General features: G+C 41.4%; 1 long non-coding RNA gene across 1 annotated transcript; it reads right to left on the minus strand.

The window, feature by feature from the left end:
- Window positions 1-938: 938 nt before the first annotated feature.
- On the minus strand, window positions 939-4,414 carry LOC147870815 (uncharacterized). Its single transcript, XR_015533152.1, has 3 exons — window positions 4,218-4,414; window positions 3,334-3,537; window positions 939-1,569 (listed from the first exon to the last, which is right to left on the minus strand). It is a non-coding gene; the product is annotated as an uncharacterized LOC147870815 (long non-coding RNA).
- Between the last annotated feature and the right edge of the window lie 9,055 nt (window positions 4,415-13,469).

The raw sequence follows: 13,469 nt of genomic DNA on the forward strand, positions 1-13,469 counted from the left end.
CAGGGTCTTCCTTGGCAAAATGGGAACACGGCCCTACGTATGAATGTTCTGAATCATGCTATTTAAAGATCATGACGCCGCGTAAGTGGTAAATAAAGTTTCGGAGAACTTATCACCTCCATATCCATTACTCCTAATCTGAAGATGGAGGCAATTATTTCCTCCGAAACATTGGTGACCGCCTACGAGACTACACGGCGTCAAAACTAAGCCGCCCAAAATTCAAATTTTCATTGCTGTGATAACCTCAAACGTCACAACGGAAGCTTACATCCGGATATGATTGTACGTATCTTCAAACTTAGCAGATCAAACACTGAGAGTGATCAAGGCGAAAGCAAGAGCCAAAACGCTAGAACAAGAGCTCTTCTCAAAGTGAATTCCAGGACACTTTTTGAAAATAAAAATCAAGATTTAAAGGTATAGCCTTTATGTACCCACACTGACAATACAACGATGAGATGTTCTTCACGCCACTTCACGTAGGTCGCTGTTGCATTGGTGTTATCAGAGATCATTGTAACGTATTTGATCATTATTGCACTAACTTCATCCCAGCTCATACAGGTTAAGTACCTCTGCAAAGAAACGCGACCGACGAGGAAGACAGCCTGAAGAGGCCCACACTAGAGCGTGGAGAACACCGAAAAAAGTCTAGACGACTGGCTTCTCCCTGTTCTGTGTTGTGTTCCTCATTATGGTCATCACCCTGTTTCATTTGATCTATTTACTAGCAGCTCATAAATAAGGAGATTTTGTTAGGCAATACAATTGTAATAGAATCAATACAAATGAAATTAAAGCTTTTAGGACACAAAAAGAAATAAATTACTTTAAGAAAAATCGGCAAAAAAATCACGAAAATAAGTACAAATACACAGCACACACCAAACGCAACAAAGAAATAGGGTGAAGCCTCGGGTTTGGGGCAGGTGGGACACAAAAATAAAGACTTGGGCAGCACAATCTCACTAGGCTTCAGAAGGCCCGTGTCCCACAAACGTATTCTTTGCGATTCTTCACAAATCGTGTAACTTAATGTTAATCTGTGGCAAATACAAATTCATTACTGCAGAATCAAGTATGCTACTGCAAATTTCGGCAACCACACTACATGCACCAACAGATTCCTTAGTCGGGAAGCCGCAGAGACGGCACTTCACTGAGAGTATTTCGTTAACCGTAAACCGCACCGAGAAATGTTTAAGGAACTTGTCAGACATCTTAATAGCATATTCTGCAGATATAATTCGCGCACTGAAAACTTTTAGAGGAATTTCATTTTAGTTTAGCGTAAAGCGGGAGGAGTTGTCAAGTTCAAACCAAAACGAAATTCGCAAGAAAATCAATACAAAGTTTCATCAATAATGACTCAGGAGGTAACTTGAACTGGTTGGTGAAGCATAATGATGCGCAGATTTCTTACTATCGGGATCAATATTAGGTTACCGTAACCTAGAAGTTGTTTGAATCTTCTAGAAATCTAGTTTTGTGCGTGAGATTGGACTTGGTCCCTCCCGTTCTTCAGGCGCGTTCAATTTATCTTTCACCGGAGTCACTGTTGAAGTTCTGTAATAACAGAAAGAAGCTTGAGATGGGGGGCACACAAAGAGCGTGGAACGATGGAAGTTTGGTATAGCACCCGATAATGGTAAGGCGATTGCGACCGGTTGAAGTTGAAGAAGTCCTGCGGGGACAAACCTACCAGGCCACTAAATCGCTCCTGTTTGTCCTACCGGAATTCCTCCCTCAATCTGTTTTTGTGGTGTTTATGCATTGGCGTAGCGAACACTTTCACCATTTCACGGAGAGTTAGAACATCGAATACGCCTTACTTGTATAAAACGTACCAATTATTTCTATTACAGAAATAGAAGATTTATTCGTTTATAATATGTCTGTCTGTCTAGCTTCTAATGAACTCCGGAGACCCGGACGATCACAGACTAATCTGACCTCGAAAAATTAAATTAGTGACCCGATGTGCTAGCATTTTTATTACTAGCCTATTAAACAAACTGACCGCATTCAACCTGCTCAGGAGTGCAGTTCATCAGCAAGATTGTTTGAACACCACTACGGAACTCTCAAGACAATAACACATGTTGAGTTTAAAAAAAACAAACAACAACACAGCATTTTGTGAAAGCAGATTGTTCATTAATGTAAAAGTAACAGCCCGCCAGCGAATCCTTTCTTAAGCCAGATTAATCAAGATGAAAACCTTACATCATACTTTTTACAATCTTCATTAATAACTCTTAATTTTACTCTCTCAGCCAATTATTTCATTACTTTTACTAAACAGCATTAATCAACTTATCTTTATCATGAAGACGGGATGTGGCTTCTTTGAGGTAGGAACTGAATGTTTAAATATTACTCGGAAGAGCTTCGGCTTCAAAGAAAATAGAAAAATAAAGAAAAACGCCCACATTCCGAATTTCTTCATCTTTAGGTTCCACAAAAATAATTTTATGCACACTTCCCATCCCTTCCATTTGATTCCACTTTCTCCTGTCTTGACTATAAAACACATATCGAAAATCTTTAGTCATTAAACAAATAAGAAAAGGCGAGAGACAATGACTTTATTAAGTCAATTCTTCCAATTTATTAAAATATTCTTTGTGAAAATTGTTTTATTTTTCCGGAAATAAAGACAGGAAGGGTGGCATGGATATTAATATTTTCATAAAAATACGAAGAGTAAACAGTGTATTTGTTTTCAATATATATATATATATATATATATATATATATATATATATAAGATTCACCATCATTACTCGGATGTATCCAATGAAATATCAACGGTAGAATCACGAACGCATCTACTAGTCACAATCCCGCATGAACTCTACGCGAGAAATATTGCGTCTAGTGGGCAGAATTTATCCGTCACAACGCGATTTTATCCTACACATTAAGTAGTTTCCTACACGGTTTTCCGTATCTCCGCCAATGTTATTGTGGGTAGGCTTTAAAGTACAAAAGCGATCTATGACCACCTTCGTAGAAAATGTTTACTTAATTCGTCAAATGATCTCTCGCGTGGTCTCCCACAAGCTGAAGATACTATGAATAAGTTTCATCCTAATATACCACCAACTTCTTCTCACACTGACAAATATTTAGAACAAGAGGAATAACACTCAGTTACACACGTGTTGAGAAGCATCTGAAAAGGAAAAATGCATATGCCGAAAGGGTGGTTGTGTCACGTGCAATCAGTCGCAAAACAGGCATTCATGGATTCCGGTCACAAGATTCAGAACAATGAAGAAAGTTAATTTGTTTTCATACAGTATACAACTAAATTCTAATACTCACGTGTGGTGAAGGAATGATCCCACCAGTCTGTGCGGCAAAGAAACGCTTTCAGATCGTCAGCTGTTGTCCCCACGATCACAAGCGTTCGTATCACCAGGAACACGCTGAAAATGGTGACGATCACTCCAAGTCTCTTCAGAAGGTCCGGACCTGTGATGTTCACAGCTTTGGCTAACCTCACTCGGAAAATCACGGAAATCCTTCCTGGAATAAAACCACGTTTACGTTAAGACGATGTGGATATTCTCTATGCAAAGTGTGCAAAATGAATGCGCAAGACCATGTTTGTCCATCTGCATATTTAACTAAACATTTTCTCACAAGATTTCTATTAAATGTATTATAGCAAAAAATTATTTATATAAATTTCTCTAATGCAGCCCCTGTTCCCCATTCATCCCAAATAAAATTTCACATAATTTTGCAGCTCATTTTTAAGAAATACCCGCTTAAAATAAGATGCAGACTTCATTAAGTCCTACTGACTTTACCTGATATAAATTTTATGTATTAACTAACAAAAGAAAGTAAAAGATAATAAATCTATAGTCGATAACAACACATACACAAACAAAACAACCTGGTACTGTAAGTGCACGTTACCAGAAACTTTCTCGGGGCTTTCTGCCAGGTGCCAGCATATTTTATGACGCACTGATACAAACGCAGCAAACAGGCGTCTTGCGTGAAATCACCATTTTATTACCGCATGTAAGGGCTAGTTTTCCATACAATTATAAAATATGAAACACGTAGCAAAACCTGGGGAGGCAATGCAAGATTGTAGATTGTTTGTGAAAATTTTGGAACAGACTGCATATACGTCAACACTCGCCCGTGGCAAATTTGGCTGCTCGATACAGATTTTCCCTTCAAGTTCTTACCTCCATGTCTTCAGCGAGAAACCAATTTCTCTCAGCCAGACACGAACTGTGCACGTTTAGATGTTGGGTCGCGGGTACATTACTATCACCTGCAAACCATAACGCACGAATTATTGATTACGCTCCGACACACCGCAAAACGAAGTACAGAAACATACTAAACAAGAGGTAAAATTATAGGTAAGATTAGGGCTCTCACAGAGGAGTATAAAGAATACTTCTGGGACGCTGAGACGCGAAGTCTGGTAGAAGTTTGCCGACGTTTCAGGGGTGCCTACTGCGTCCGTCATCAGGGCGATGATGGAGAGAGGAAGCACCTCTAAATAGTCGGCAAACTTCTACTAGAGTACACGGTGCAAAATCTCAGAAGACAGTCATCTTTCGGTAAAATTATAATTTCGTATATTTTAATCAAAGTTTTTTAAGACAGCAGCCGGGAAGACAAAGATTCTGAACGGTGTGGTAGCAAGTGTTCCCCGAAAAGATGTCCTGGCGAACACGTCGCAAAACAAAGAAGCTTTCTGCACACTTGCATTGATAAGAAATTCAGACGATGGATGATACGTCGTGATATAATATGAATTCAAGTTTCCCAACCGACCTACCTGGTAGGATGATGCTACGAGCAAAGAAAGAACAAAGTATCCAAACGGCTGGATCTGACACTGGAAGTAACGATCCTTCAAACTGTATTCACGTACCCAATTTTTCAACCAACAATTTTTAAAAAGCTCATCTGACTTCCCAGGGCAAATGCTGTTTCTTTCGTCGCGTTTCGCATTTACTGCTAAATTGTCAAGTGGGGGACGCCATGTCTTAGAAGACACAATGGACCATGCAGTCGGGGATCGATGATTCCTTTCAAGAGCCTTGTGTACGTACAAAGACACCCAATGAGGTAACCCAGCGTCTCGTTTTCACAATTGTCTAATCAAGGAGTTGCGTTTTCACCACCGGTTTTAAACTTTGCTTTAGAATGCGCCACGAGAATTGCAAGTTGGTAAAGGACGTTCGTGTAGAAGTAAACGCAGAGAAAACTGAGTGTCTGTGTCTCGTCAACCGACACGCAGTACAAAAAGAGGTAAAATATCCTTGAAAATGTGCAAAGCCTAGTCGGCACGACAATACCTAATGCTTCACGTCACAAAGCACGCCTCTCGTTCGAGATGCGAACCCTTGACTGAAGCATAGGCGTGCGTAGATGAAGTCAGCGTACAAAGGCACAGAAGAATTTCAATGGGACCCGCGGTTAATCCTGCAATAAACAGACGTCGCGTAAACCTTCTTTTCTATTGAGACTTTTAAACGCCACACGTCAATCATATTAGCTTCTTCGTATATTTAAACTAACTATTCATCTGAACATTTCGTAGCGTGTGATAGGTCTTCGCATTTCTTAACTGAAGCGTGTTTAAGATTCGGCTGCCTGGAAGCCGTCCGTGTCATCCGAGCCCGATAATGAAGTTCACGGAGTCGTGAATGATCTGGATATTGGCTATTCTGATCCTTCATACTCCCGGCCCGCTACCAACGCCACATTAATCAGCATTCAAGAAGTCTGCACAAAACTCCATAAGAACCTTCACCATATATATTATATTTTTCCAGGGCAAAAGATGAAATGAAGAAGGAGAACTTACTAAAAACCTCGACACACAGAAAAAGACGCTACAGAAATATGATGAAGGAGTAGAAAAGAGGAGAGACAAGTTAATGAAAAGGAAGACGCGAGGCAAGGCGAGATGTTGCTGCAGTCGTGTTTTGGTTTTCATTCCCTGTGCCAGAAACTCATCTAGGAAACTGAGAGACTGCATGGATGTGCCAGGAAAATGAAATTGGTTGATGTATACACAGGGAGAGAGAGAGGGAAAGAGAGAGAGAGAGAGAGAGAGAGAGAGAGCGTGCTCCGGAAGACGCCTTCTGCCATAGCAGAAGAACAGATACGATAAGTCATATAATGAGAGTGGGTGCCTCCACCTTACACTCCCAAAGGAGGAATCAGTCTCGTGCGACTCCATTTTCTTGGGATACCCAACAACGGCTCCAACCTATCAAATTAAGTCACTCACATGACGTCACGGCCGAAATTCTTAGAAAAAGTAAACAAATATTTCGCCACCTAAAAGGGAGAGACGCCTTGGTAAACACGGAGAAAAATAGCAAAATGAGTCTTAAAGAAATACAGTTGATGTCAATGCACACATTCAGCGTCAGAGTCTACATAATATATGTGCACCTGTGATCCTTAAGATAGCGACTTCCAAGAAGACGCACGCCACGAAACGGATACATGCTTACTATTTCCCAGAGCGCCGACAAATGTGCGTCTTCGGTCGGCATCGCATCAAGCGGACAAGAACTGTGACGAGCAGCCCACTGACATTCGTCGGCGTGATGTTTGCAGTCTGACCAGCGATATTTTCGGGCCAGTGGATTAAGGTGGCATCGGCCTCAACAGAATTTCACGTTGGCTGTTGCTTACCGTGCTCGTGATGGGAAGACAGGGCGAGGCACGTCCCAGCAATGTCCTAACATCTGAAGGGACACAATAAGAGACATTTCTGTTCCGAAATTAGTATGGATCTCAATAAAATCGTCTCTGAAAATGCCGTGTTAGTTCATTGAACGTCGTCGATTCCCAACCAAGTGACACGGCTGATGGTCCGACAAGACTTTGTTTATGTCAGTCACCGTAAAAGTTTTTTATCACATGACAAAAAAGCAGAATGGATCTGGTTCCGAAAAGCGCGCACAACTGAGTAAGCGCCGACTAAGCCTGCGGACTGTCAGTAGACATTTTTTTGCGTCCAGACAACCCACTGACCAGCGAGGTCCTGCGGCTGGAATTTGCATTCGACATACGCACATTTCTGAAGGTGATGAAGAAATCGTAGACATTGATGGACTAAGTAAGTACTTTCTCGAAGAAGAAAAGAAGAGGAAAGATTTATTCCTATAATTGTTGTTGTTGTTATTACTGTTTCGAGTTTATTATTATTATTATGAATTGTTTAATTGGTCCACAAGCAGCCAAAAACTTCAGGCGTGTTGCCGTCATAACTCGGATGCTTGCACCACGAGATAGGCGGCTACAGTGAGTTGGGGTCGTGCGCACGCAGTAGCGACCCAAGAAGCACGGCCTTTTGCATCCGGCTGAGTAATGCTTCAGCGTTACGCTGGCATGCCGGAATGAGCTTGATGTTAGCCAGCAGCGACGACTTGACTCCTCCAAGAACTCCAATTATAAGGACGATTAATTTGACAGTGAATCCTGGGTACAGCTGTCTTAGCTCAAACACAAGGTCTTGATACTTGGTCCGTTTTTCAGCCTCCTTCACAACTATGTTGGTTTCAGCCGGGGCCGAAAACTCGATGACATATATGGTGCATCCAGAGGCATCGATGAGAACGATGTCAGGTTTAGTGGCTGTTAACTGCCTGGTAGTGGGGAACGAATAGTTCCAATAAATTTTACATTTGTCGTTCTCAACGACGGACTCAATGTCCCCAGGAGCGTACGGCAAAACGGGTGTCTTATCTATGCCGTAAAAGTGTCTCAGGTGGTAGTAGAGTATACGTAAAGCAGCGTTATGTCGATGAATGTAGGCGCAGCTGGCATAATGTTTACATGCCGACAAAAGATGCATCAACGTCTCTGGTTGCATTCGGCATGCCCTGCAGACTGTATCCGCTACCCCCACACCCATCACCATTCGGCGGTACACAAGTGTGTTTACAACACCATCTTGGCACGCTAAGATGAAACCCTCGGTTTCAGACTTTAGTCCAGCCGACCGTAGAAAGGCGAACGTCAGGTCTTTTGACAAGCCCATTTTTCCTACATTTTTGAAGAAGGCCCCATGCATGGGTTTATCTGCATGTTGCTTGAGCAACAAAGTTTGCTCAGCCTTCTTAACAGTGCCCTTGAATTGATCTGACGTCAGTGTCAAGAGGGGCAACTGTCTTCGCTGTACAACTGAGCTGGTGTCGAAGTCAAGTCCGAGGTCATTTGCTGCTCTCTTTGCCGCCTGAAATATAAACGCCCCTACACCCGCAGACTCATGCGAACACACGAATGTCAAAAGGGGGTCAGAGCTATTAATGATGGAATGAGCTGTGCCCAGAACTATCCTGTTGGTAAGATTCTCCAGACCCAAGAGACCTCTACCGCCAAGATGACGCGGGAGGTATATGCGTTGGACAGAAGATTTAGGGTAAAGACTTCGGTGCATGGTCATCATTTTTCTGGTGGCCCTGTCCAGGTTTTTCAACTCGTTAACTGTCCACTTCATTGCTCCAAAAGTATAGAGCAGGATCGGAACAGCAAGCATGTTGGTGGCAGTGACTTTGTTTCTACCAGAGAGCTCGGAACTCCAAATCTGTCGTAGGGTGTGTCTATACTTGCTGCACAGAGCCTCTTTGACCTTGGAGACATCTTGGACGTGACTCTCACTCACACCAAGATATGTATAGGACTCTTCGGCATCAAGATGGTGTATGATGCTTCCGTCCACGAGTTGCACGTCTTCGCCGAAATCCCTATTTCTTCCCCTTTTCAAATGCAGAACTGCACACTTGTCCAATCCAAATTCCATGCCGATATCCTGAGTGTATACTTGCACGGTGTTCAGTGCACTTTGAATGCCACTGTCGCTGGCAGCATAAAGTTTTAAGTCATCCATATAGATAAGGTGTGTGACTTTGTGCTTACGGATGGACGGTGCACCGCACATGTAACCACGCTCACGTCTTAGCACAACGGAAAGAGGAAGTAGCGAGATGCAGAAAGGAAGAGGGCTCAAGCTGTCACCTTGAAACACTCCGCGGTGGTAGCATACCAACTCGGTTGACACTACACGCTTCCCAGATGTTAGAGTGAAGAGCGTTTTCCAGAGCGGTAGTAGATTTTCAATGCATTTCACTATGTCAGGTTGGACTTTCAGCACTTTGAGCAAGATGACAATCAGCTCATGAGAAGTTGTGTCAAAAGCTTTTTTGTAGTCCACCCAGGCCATTGACAGGTTGCGCTTATAATGGACCGCATCTTGACAGATGCATCTGTCAATCTACAGATTGTCCTTGCAACCTGCAATGCCACGTTTCGAACCCCGCTGCTCATATACTTCTTTCCAGATAGGGTCAATATGGTGCAGTATGCTTTCGTTCAAGATGGAGGTGAACGCCTTGTATACAGTATTAAGACAGGTAATAGGTCGGTAGTTTTCCGGATTAGACAAATCTCCTTTCTTCGGAATAAGAACGGTGCGCCCTTCTGTTAACCAAGGTGGAATGGGCTCTGTACCACACAAAAAAAAGATGTAAAGATACGAGATAAATGTTTGTGTGTGCTCGTGAAAGTTTTCCACCAAAAATTATTGATGGCATCTATTCCAGGAGCAGAAAAATTCTTTTTGCCAGTAAAGGCACGTTTCACATCTTGTTCGGTGATCACTAGGGGCACATCATCATCCTCTAAATGGCGATCGCAGAACTGCCTAAAGAGACCAATGGCCGGAGAATCTATGTTCAACGGAAATCTAGTTTCGTAGAGTTTCTTCCAGAATGACTCGACCTGCGTTGCTGTTGGTGGGGTATGAACGACTGGAGTGTTCTTGCTGAAGAGACGGGAAGGGCATACACGAAAGATGGTGTTCTCCTTTACGGCCCTATAACGTTTCACTAACTTCTTCCTGTCCGCGGTTAGTGCCCGTATTTTGTCCAGAGAGTGCTGCTTGATGGTCAGCAGCGTATTCTTGTTCAGTGTGTGATACTTGGCCTTGAGAGAGCGGGCGATAAGCCTCAGCTTGGTGGTAAATCTCCGACCAGAGTTTACATACTCAATCACGCAGTGAATTCTGGATACCAGTTGCCTTTCCAACTTTAACTTCGCGTCCAGACGTTTTGTTTGCTGCTCAGCTTTTTCTGCCACCCTAAACGGGGCTGGGGTTACTAATAACCTGGCTGCAGCGTAAACGGCGCGATTGATAGTAAGAAGATCAGAATCATCTTTTAGGAATTCATCTAAGATTTCGTTCATTTCGGCCAGATGTTTGGCCCGCAGCGATATCTTGTGGTGAACTGTTCGCTGCCTGTCCTTCAGATATTCACAGGAGTTCAACAATTGGTAGAACCGCGTTTTAATGTCGATATCAACAGTCGCAGCTGGGGGACATGGTGCGATATTTTTAATTTCTTCCGCTTTATGCGGCGTAGCTGCAACTGGATCTTGCGGCTTGAAGTCAAAGCCTTTCCTTCGCAGATGGTACACATAGTCTCGCAGGTTTTGTTCCGAGAGACTGGAGTGCTCAGGATGCATCTCGCACCAAAGGGAATGCATCCGTGCCATGTATCCTCTCCGCGAAGGATCACTGGTGGCGTGACACGCAAGAAGGCCACGCCGTAGATCGTCCGTCCACACCATGCGAACGGCCCCACGGTTTGTGCTACTCCCAGCGCCTCTAGGGCCCACATCCGAATTATTATTATTATTATTATTATTAACTAGCCTTCTGGATGTTGATGCAGAACACTACAATTAGTAATTGAATTATCCGGAAACCAAACATCTTCAACGAGATTGAAACCCAGGATAGTGTTTCAGTATTGCGGCCTCCGTTTCTGTAATATCCTCTTCGAAATAAAGAACATTTTCCAAGCTACATAAACCAGCCTCAACAAAATTCGAACTCAGGACAATTTTGGGGGGTTATGACAGTTTTTATGAAATATTATCAATTCAATTAATTCAATTCAATTAATTTATTTACGTGTTTGCCAACAGCAAGAAGCCAATAAGTTTGTTCTTAGTGGCATTCTTCTATCATGTTTATTTTCCGATATACGACAACCAACCTCGAAAAAAATTACGATCCGTATTAATTTTAAAGGCTGCAGTTCAAAGTTTATGATTTATTCTTTGGTTTATACTTTATTACTAGTCGGCTTTGGCTCTCAGAGGGCTGTTACGGCACGGACTATTATTATTATTATTATTATTATTATTATACTTTATTATCATTCTCGTTTAACTTATATTACTTTGATATGCAATGACAATGAAGACCCTCGCCACAAACACAAACAGGCGAATATGCAGCACACAATGAAGTGATGTTTACACTTTTCTGTTGACTCTAAACTTTGGTTCAGACAAATAGAACACGTCCATTGCATTATATTTGCAATACAAACAAATGTGTTTTCCTGACAGAAAAAATCTCGCGTCAACATCACTGTGCAGTTTTTCATATTTTTCAGCCATTCTCAAAGTGGTCGAGTTTCTTTATTCTTCTTAAGGAATAAGGATTTGCCAACCGTAGCGCTTGCCGTGATTGAAAATTGGCCTTACCGTCGTCTTCTCCAGACTTTGCTCTCCAGTGGTGTTTTTTTATCCGTTCGCTTTGATATACGATCTCAACTGTGACCTGTATTTGTCAGTATCCCACTATACAGGATGTTTTGGTACAATACAAAAAATCAAATCGTGATTTCTGTGGCCTACATTCTAAACCAAGGAGAAACGGTTATATAAACACAAAGGGTAACACAGCCCTTTAAATACCAGAGGTGGAGAACAGTGGTAAAACTATAAAGCATCTAAGGGTGTATTCGGTAAATTAAATTGAGTAAAATTCCACGTGAACATGGGACCTACTTGTTTCAGCGATTTGTCCTTAAATACGAATGAAAAATAAAGATTGTATTTGTCAAATAACTTGCTTCCCGATTCCAGGTCTATTGGTAGAAGGTTTTGTTGACTAAAGTATGGAGTAAACTTTATCAGAACTGACTGATATGTAGAAATTGGAGGCAGCTCACTTAGTTTGAGACAACGATAAGCCGAACTGTACCATAATTGAAGTATACTAAATATAAGGACTTTCGTATCTTTGAACCGGTATTTAAATTAATTTGTTGTGTGAGATACTGGTAGCGTCGTTAAAATAAGCGACCAATAAATACGTAATAATAATAAAAATAATAACCATAGAATGACAAACAGAATTGCAAACGAACTAAATAAATAAATTAAAGCATTTTTGTATTATTCAAAAACTGAAGTGTTTTGAGCTTGCTTGTTTCATTTATAAGCGAGTAGTAGAGAAATATGACAAAACGTTGTAGTATATAATTTATAGAGACGAATTGTTTGGTACAAGAAAATGGGTGACTTTATTTATATCGCTTGCGTAAATGAGTCTACAATACAAATATAAGTATAGACATTTGATTAGTTAGCAATGTTTTACTTTTTAAACGATGTTACTTCTTTAGAGGTTATTAACAGGATATCTTTTTTGTATTGCTTGACAGGGATTGCACGAAAGAAATTCAGAGTCCTGTTAAATTATTTAGACGACCTTATATTTTCGAAAAGCTGCTATACCTTTACAAAAGGAGAAAGCTGCTCGTATTTTTCACTTCATATCTCTTAGCTATAGATTTACTGGCTAACGTCTTCGAAAATGAACAATGCATCGGTTAAATTTTGAGACAGTACAAAAACTACTGAATTTCATATGAGGAGGTATTGTGTTGCAGTGTGGTCAAGATCTAGATGATAGAGTGAGAGAGATTCAAAAATTCTAATGGGGGAGAATGGTAGGGTGGGGCCAAAAGGAAGATAAATGACACGCAATGCAAGCATCAATAACCCTGTACTTTTAAATGGGGTGGGGATAATGAAGGGGTTATAGCATAATACCCGTTGACATGTGCAGACTGGGCCTCTGTCAGAATGCAGGGATAAGCTCTTCGTTCTCAAAGTTTTACTTGGGCCAGCCCCACTTAGCCCCGAGAGGAAATTATTGGAAGAGGGGTAATGACATAGGCGAAATCAGCATAAAGTGTACAAAATGTTATACTTTATAAGCGTAACTCCTCTGCTGTATTCCGCCTAACATAACCTAATCTAACAGACACTAAATTGGATTGGACTAACCTAAAATAAACTAAATTGGGCTGGACCAAACTAAACTAACCTAAAGGAAACTAAATTGGACTGGACTAAACTAAACTAACCTAAAATAAACTAAATTGGGCTGGACCAAACTAAACTAACCTAAAGGAAACTAAATTGGACTGGACTAAACTAAACTAACCTAAAGGAAACTAAATTGGACTGGACTAACCTAACCTAAAAGAAACTAAATTGGACTGGACTAAACTAAACTAACCTAAAAGAAACTAAATTGGACTGGACTAAACTAAACTAACCTAAAGGAAACTAAATTGGACTGGACTAACCTAACC

Source organism: Zootermopsis nevadensis, unplaced genomic scaffold, assembly GCF_977971745.1.
Source record: "Zootermopsis nevadensis isolate Lab colony 2312 unplaced genomic scaffold, Znev_1.0 Znev_ptg000192l, whole genome shotgun sequence".
Lineage (NCBI taxonomy): Eukaryota > Metazoa > Arthropoda > Insecta > Blattodea > Termopsidae > Zootermopsis > Zootermopsis nevadensis.